General features: G+C 41.3%; 1 long non-coding RNA gene across 1 annotated transcript; it reads right to left on the bottom strand.

The window, feature by feature from the left end:
* Positions 1-461: 461 nt before the first annotated feature.
* On the bottom strand, positions 462-7,248 carry LOC143887647 (uncharacterized). Its single transcript, XR_013254322.1, has 2 exons — positions 6,630-7,248; positions 462-3,783 (listed from the first exon to the last, which is right to left on the bottom strand). It is a non-coding gene; the product is annotated as an uncharacterized LOC143887647 (long non-coding RNA).
* Positions 7,249-7,536: the final 288 nt, after the last annotated feature.

The following is a 7,536-nucleotide window of genomic DNA, read 5'->3' as shown; positions in this document are numbered from 1 at the left end:
ACTCGAAGAAAAGAGGCACCGTTCACAAACGGGCTCAAGGAGAAGACAAGACCATTCACAAATGGACTCGAGAAATGAGGCACCATTCACAAACGGGCTCAAGGAGGACGATACCATTCACAAATGGATTCGAGAAATGAGGCACCGTTCACAAACGGGCTCAAGGAGAAGACAAGACCATTCACAAATGGACTCGAGAAATGAGGCACCGTTCACAAACGGGCTCAAAGAGGACACGAGACCATTCACAAATGGACTCAGAAAATGAGGCACCGTTCACAAACGGGCTCAAGGAGAAGATGAGACCATTCACAAATGGACTCAGAGAATGAGACACCGTTCACAAACGGGTTCAAGGAGAAGACGAGACCATTCACAAATGGACTTGAGAAATGAGGCCCCGTTCACAAACGGGCTCGAAGAATTTAGAGATTTTTTATGAACTTGAATTTGACGTAGGATTGTATTTTTTTTTATTTTTTTTTTTTAATTAAGGATTTGGATTTGATAAATTTTTTTATTTTTGGAAAATGAGGTACCGTCCGCAAACGGGCTCAAGGAGAAGATGAGACCATTCACAAATGGCCTCGAGAACAGAGGCACCGTTCACAAACGGGCTCAAAGAGGACATTAGAGCATTCACAAATGGACTCAGAGAATGAGAAACCTGTTCACAAACGGGTTCAAGGAGAAGACGAGACCATTCACAAATGGACTCGAGAAATGAGGCACCTTTCACAAAAGGGCTCAAAGAGGACATGAGATTTTTCATGAACTTGAATTTGACGTAAGATTGGATTTGTTTGAATCGGGGATTGGATTTGATGAATTTTGGATTTTTTTTTTTTATTTTTTTTTTTTGAACTCAATGAAATCGGGGACATTATAGATCGTGCCCAGTAAAGATATTGGAAACCAAGACTTTGACGAATGATGAGACGACCAACCTTATGAACGAAGAACCATTACTAACAAGAATGGATTAGGAACACTTTTATGAAACTTCAACAAGATTTTTCTCAATGAGACTGTTGGTCTTGTCTTCTGGGGATTTTGATAACTGAAACCTTGAACAAGATACTTGAAATTGGTAATTTAGAACAACGGCTCTCTAACATGGAAAAGCGGGATCTGTTTTTTGACAGGTGCTTAGATGAACATTTCTTGACCAGGATAGTATTTAACTAACCGGAAGGAAATTCTGAATTTTAATGGTTCATCTTTCTGAGAAATTGGCTCAACCACCATTGCATCTGGGGCTCTTCCAAGCTTAAGGTGCCTTCCTGGGGTATGATCTTTTTACGGAAGCTGGGCTTTCTGATGTTTCTACTTCTGAACTCTTCTGAGTTGATCTTCTTTGAAATGTAGCTGTTTGACTAGATTCTCGAACCCTTTCAGGTATAATTGCAGGGAGCTGCCTAGGCCGGGCCTCCTTCACCAAGACAGTTACATCATTTGGACATAGGAACGACGATTGACTCTTTCTAAAGAGAAAACTTAGATGAAAGGCACTACTCAAAGGATTGAGCAGCCCTGAAGGAGTGAACTTAGAATAACAAAGATTGACTGACTATACTGACAAACACAGTGATGCTTCTGACTTAGTTAATATTTTGTTTGGTAAGTCTATCCTTTCGAGGAATAGTTTTTCAATTGGTAAATACTGGACTTTTTCCTTAAAACAGTAATGCCTCAAGGATTTAATTACGCCCCCTAAGATTGCTTAGCTTCAATGCCCCCAGTTTTGAGGATATCACTTGAATTTGCTTGAACTTCAGTTGATCTTCAGTCTTGATACCAGCTGTAGCCTTCTTATAATGATTCTCTTACCGTGACCAAGTCACCTCTTCGGGGTTTTTAACTTGGCGGACCGCGCTAGCCTTAACTTTTGCCTGAACCACCATTCTAGGTTTTCGATCCAGCAGGCTATCCCCTTAGCTTTTGCCTAAGCCGCCCTTTCGGGTTTTCAACTTAGCAGGGGAATGATCTTAAATTTTGCCTAGACCGCCCTTTCAGGTTTTCAGTCTAGCAGATCTTCAAACTCCGTTCGTTTTCTTATTCATCATTTTTTTTTATTGTGTCTCGGGACCTAGCTCATTAGTTCTGAACACCAGAAGGACTTTATAGGTAGGATAGGGCTTTTCAAAGAATGGCTTAAGGTTCAACAAAGATTTCGACCGAACCTGTGAACAGGTTGCCTACATATCCCAAGGTAGGAATCAGGTCGTGTGTAGGTCAAGGCGAATGCCCCTAGTTTGAAGATCAATTGTTTGAAGGTTAATTGATTTTTTTCCTTTTTTCTTTTCTTTCTGGAACAATTAACTTCTCTTCTTTTGGAACTTGTCCCTCTTTTTTTTTCTGGAACGATTGATTTTTCTTTTTCTTTTTTTTTGAATCGACCGAACTCGGTTTAACCGAGCTGCCTACGTACCCCAGTGTAGGGATCAGGTCTCGCGTAGTTCGGGGCGGATGCCCCTAGTTTGATGGGTTTTCAAGAAAATTTGATTCAGGCTCGAAGGGTTTGCAAACCGGTATTCTTTTGACGTTGGGTTCTGATTTTGGGATTTATTCGGCCAAAGGAGGCCTTCCGATGTTCAAATTGGGAATCGATCTAGGTTACTAGGGTCCCTCTGGTACTGATTATTTATTTATTTTTTCTTTTCTTTTTTTTCACAAAATTTGACGGCATTTCCAGGTAAGAGATAATGGATCTTCTTCTTCCAAGATTCTAATACGTGCTTTTGATTTTCATAGAGTGAAACTTGTTCTTTGACATCCTCCATCTATGGATTCGTACTCTCGATATCTGATGATCACTTTTCATTGTTTGCTCTTGAACTTTTCATCTTGAATTTGTTGGCTTTATGTTATGAATTTGAGAACCAAGGTCATTGATTGGAAATATGAAAGTTGTTTCCACTCTATGCCCCTTGTATAGCATATATCTTCTCACTTTCTTCATTTTCTTTGAGCTTTCCATCTATGTCTTGCCCCTGGTATCGGTTGTAGCTTTTCTAGACAATCTTCTTATTCTTGAAATAATTTTATCAATTCTTCACACTCTTTAGAGGGTAATGTATTTTCAATCGGCATTCACTGAATCAAAGTTTCAGTGCCAGTGTTTATCATTTCAATTTCATCTTTGAAAGGTTGGGATTGGCGCTCCTCCTCTCGTTCAAGTAATTGCTGTGACTCAAGTGGAGTTTCGTCAATTTTGTCCTCATTTGAAGAGGGAGTCTTATTTTAAGATCAGAAGCACACTTAAGAACAGACACAAGTGAACTTTTTGGAACTGACTGAAATTTTATTTAAAGAAAAGCTATTACATCAGACGACCTATCCTGAACATGCTCAGGATTCACAACTCTAAATAAGAAAGGGAAACAGAAGATAACTTGCCTGGACTAGGCATTGACCTTTAACTGTAAGACCGGACTCAACAATTATACTGACCATGATGACTGACTCAATATAAAATAGTAAGTGACTAAAACTTTAACTGCTGCAACTGTTTGGCGTTGAAGGCTCGTCGAAGGCTGGTTCGTTCTGAACATCATCATGGCTGATACTTTCAATTTTGGACAATGATGACTGATTCGCATAGGGAAATGCCCCTAGCTCAAGGATTCTGAGAGTGAACTCTGAAGGACTTAGCAAAATAATCTTGAAAAAGGTAGCCCCTAGAGGAGGAACAGACCAGGGGTACAAGCAAGATTGGATTATCTGGACCAGGCATGATCAGATCATGAGAACGCATAATCGAAAGATTGTGAGATTCTGCATCTGCCAGTTAGGGGATGGCATGAAGATACGATCGAATCGTATGACAGAAGAACGAAAGGCGCACGATCAAAAGATTAGATGAGATAGCATAAGATTGCTTTCAACGGATAGATCATGAATGACTAATCCTATGAGATCTTTGGAAATGATGGGATTTATATCCTAACCCAAAGGGAATTTTTTTTTTTCACATTTTATCAGTGTTACCTGAAGGCATCAACCTTAATCCTAATCTATCGGAGTGGAGAGAGAATCTCGACTCATGACTTTGTTCGTGTATATAAGGACCGATCGTGACCATTGGAAGATGGACCACGGCCTAATCTAGACACCAATGGGTAGGATATCCTAAACTAGGCTCACACACGTGATGCACATGTGTTCGTATACTACATGCATGTGTGGGTTAATCTAGGGGTAAGGCCAAGAGTTCCCTTAGCGCGAATCCCTGTTCGATATACTGTACCAGTGTCCGGCGTATCAGTACGTGAACAAGAGATCCGTTTACGTACCATAAAGGTACTAGGCTAAGGGTGGAATGCTTCTCTAGCACAGAGGCACCAGGTGATGAAATCCCAGTCAACCATGCTAGATAACACTCCGGGTTCCTAAAATAGGACGTGTGTGCACGTGAGATGCAAGAGTTTAGATGCAAGTGATGTAAGTGTGTGCAATATGTTTGCGCAATCTATGATGCCTTCAGGTTTTGTTAAATTAAGTTTGAGTAAAATGTGATGAGAAAATAAAACAAGACAAACTAATCTAACAAGTATAGAGTTTTTATGAGCCATTTAAAATTAAATTCAAATGAATTATCTTTTGAAGTTTTAATGAAGTTAGGTGATCCCCAGCAGAGTCGCCAGACTGTGGTACCCTGATCCCGCGAGAGGGGGGTGGGGCGCGAGCCGCCGCTCTCTCTCTCTTGGTCTCTCGTGTCCACGCGATTGGCGTGTGCATTTTATTATTGATTTGAATTAATCTTTCCTGTGAACTTGGGATCACTAAGGCAATCCGAATTCCACACGAAAGAGACTGACAGAGTCGCCACCTAGATGTGAGATCTAGGACCCGTAATTAACCAGAAATCTAGACTCGCTACCTGGTTACGAGAATGGAAGGTATGGGGAGTTATCCGCCACATGCACCATTCCTGCCCGATAATCGGTCTTCGATTCCAAAAGCTAACTCTTTTAAATTTATTTTAAATGGCTCATTCAACTCTATGTTAATGTGCGAACTAAGTGACATGCATCCTATGATCTAATTTCAATGAGAATCCTAAATGTGTATCTTGATTTATTAATTTGTCTGGATTCAATCTAAGTGAAAGTTCTCCTAGAATTCTAATTTCATGGAAAGTCCTAAGTGATTTGATTAAGTATTTACGAGAAAATTAATATACAAAACACCACAATTTGTTTGTGGTGCCGACTCGCGGGTGGTATGCCATCAGACATCCAAGCTGCCTACGTACCCAAGCCTTACTGGGATCAGAGTCGACGTAGTTCGGTGCACCTAAGCTAAGCTACTTATGCCTAACTCAACTAGGACACCGACCTAGACGGGATTGACTGTTTCAACAGTTTTAGGAGAAGTTATTTAATTCAAGTTGAGGATTTTATTATCTTAGGATTTCATCTAAGATGCTATATGATTCTCATCTAAATGCAAATGGTCCCTTAGACTAATGCAGGTTTGCCTACATCCTAGTTTACTAGGCTTGTCCTAGGGAAAGATTGGGTGACTAGTGTAACTAGACCTATGGCACGGTTGCTATACATAGCAAACGTCCGTGATGAGGCTGGACTCCTAACTCTAGGACTCTCTAAAACTTAGGATACGACACGACACCGGTGTTCCTAAATTGGGCTCTAAGGGTCCTTACGACGGAAACCGTGATCCAACGGTTCCGAAAGACACAAGACAAATCGATTTAAATTCTCGAGGTTAGTGAAAAAAAAAAATGGAAGAGATGATGAAATAGTGTGAGGGAATGAGAAAGATAGAGAAAGGTGCGACTGAACTTGGGAGTGCCAAATTGCCTACGTACCCCGCGATGGGGATCAAGCCACACGTAGTTCCGCCGGGGAGGTTGCTTGGATTTTGGAAAACAGGTTTGGTATTTGGATCAGGAATCGGGTTTGTATTTGAGCATTGGACTTGAGATTCAAAAACATTGATATAGCAATGGGATTTTGGAATTGGGAATTTGCATCAAAGAATTGAGCATATTGGAATCATCAAGGGTTTGAATTTTCGGAATTCAAAGTGGGCGGGCTTATGAGATTCGGCCAAATGGATTCAGACATGCGACTCGGATTGTGTTGGGATATGACTTGGTTGGATTGGGTTAATGGTTAGGGTCAAGTGAGTCGGGTCTAAGTTAGGAGCAAACCCGAGACTAGCCATGGTCTAACTAGGAGGAAGCAGGGTACAAACCAGGGTGCGGACCAGGGTGCACCAGGGTGCGAACCAGCAGGGAACCAGGGTGCGAACCAGCAGGGAACCAGGGTGCGAACCAGCAGGGGAACCAGGGTGCAACCAGCAGGGAACCTGGGTGCAACCAGCAGCGAACCTGGGTGCAACCAGGGTCTAACCAGAGTGCGAACCAGCAGGGAACCAGGGTGCGAACCAATATCGAACCAGGGTGCGAACCAGTAGGGAACCAGGGTGCAACCAGCATCGAACCTGGGTGCAACCAGCAGCGAACCTGGGTGCAACCAGGGTCTAACCAGAGGCTAACCAGGGGGAAAACAGACCCTACATGCTTCCTAACATGGTTTTTCTTTTAAAGTAAAAGATATGCATGAAAACAGACCCTACATAGAATTGAAATAAATGCCTACCTCTTTGGAAACCCACTTTGTGTTTGATTTTTCTTTGATGTTAATTCCTTGAAGATGATTCCTTGCTTGATAATGACTGCTTTTGATATATATCACCCAACGTATAAAATCACCCGATCCGGCAAGGATGGCCGAACCCTTTAAGAGATGAGGGAGAGGGATGAATTTTCTAAGAGAGGGGTTCTTTTTCTTCTCCTTGTTGGATGGTGGGATGAGAGGGTATTTATAGGAGAATGGGATAGGAGGTTAGGTGAGGTTAGGTGAGGTTAGGTAAGGTTAGGTGAGGTTAGGTGGTTAGGTGAGGTTAGGTGAGGTTAGGTGAGGTTTGGATGGTTAGGATGAGAGGAGAGGTTAGGTGAGGTTAGGTGAGGTTTGGATGGTTAGGATGAGAGGAGAGGTTAGGTGGTTTTGGATGGTTAGACCCAGGTCAAGATCTGCCATTGATCTAACGATTTACGGAAATCGGGTCTCGGAATGGAATCAGGGTTCGGGCTATGAAGTGACCCTATCTTATTTTGTCCCGATTGATGATCCGTAAAGTCAGATCAAGATATTAATGACCTAAAACATATATTAGGTTATTGTTGGTTAAAGTAAAGCAAAATGTGGGTGTCTACAATTGCCTTGTGTGTTCCCTTTAGCCTTTGACCAAATGGGTGAAAACATTTGAATTTTTAAAAAATCCATAAACATTTAAAATCTTAAAATCACAAGAACATTGAAACCATTTAAAATCACAAAAAAAAAACATTTGAATATTTTAAGATTCAAAAATATCAAAAATTCAAAAGTCAAAAACATTTGAAAAACATCAAAAACCTTAGAAAAATCTAAAGTGTTGAGTTTTAGGAGCGTATTAGGAAAGTTCGTTCCAAACTACGTTGGCTTGATCCTTTCCCACAAGGTA

This window comes from Tasmannia lanceolata, unplaced genomic scaffold (assembly GCF_043159265.1).
Source record: "Tasmannia lanceolata isolate RefF3 unplaced genomic scaffold, GAP_Taslan_0.1 ptg000012l, whole genome shotgun sequence".
NCBI lineage: Eukaryota > Viridiplantae > Streptophyta > Magnoliopsida > Canellales > Winteraceae > Tasmannia > Tasmannia lanceolata.
The sequence above is the reverse complement of the archived record's forward strand: the minus strand, read 5'-3'. Positions and strand labels throughout refer to the sequence as shown.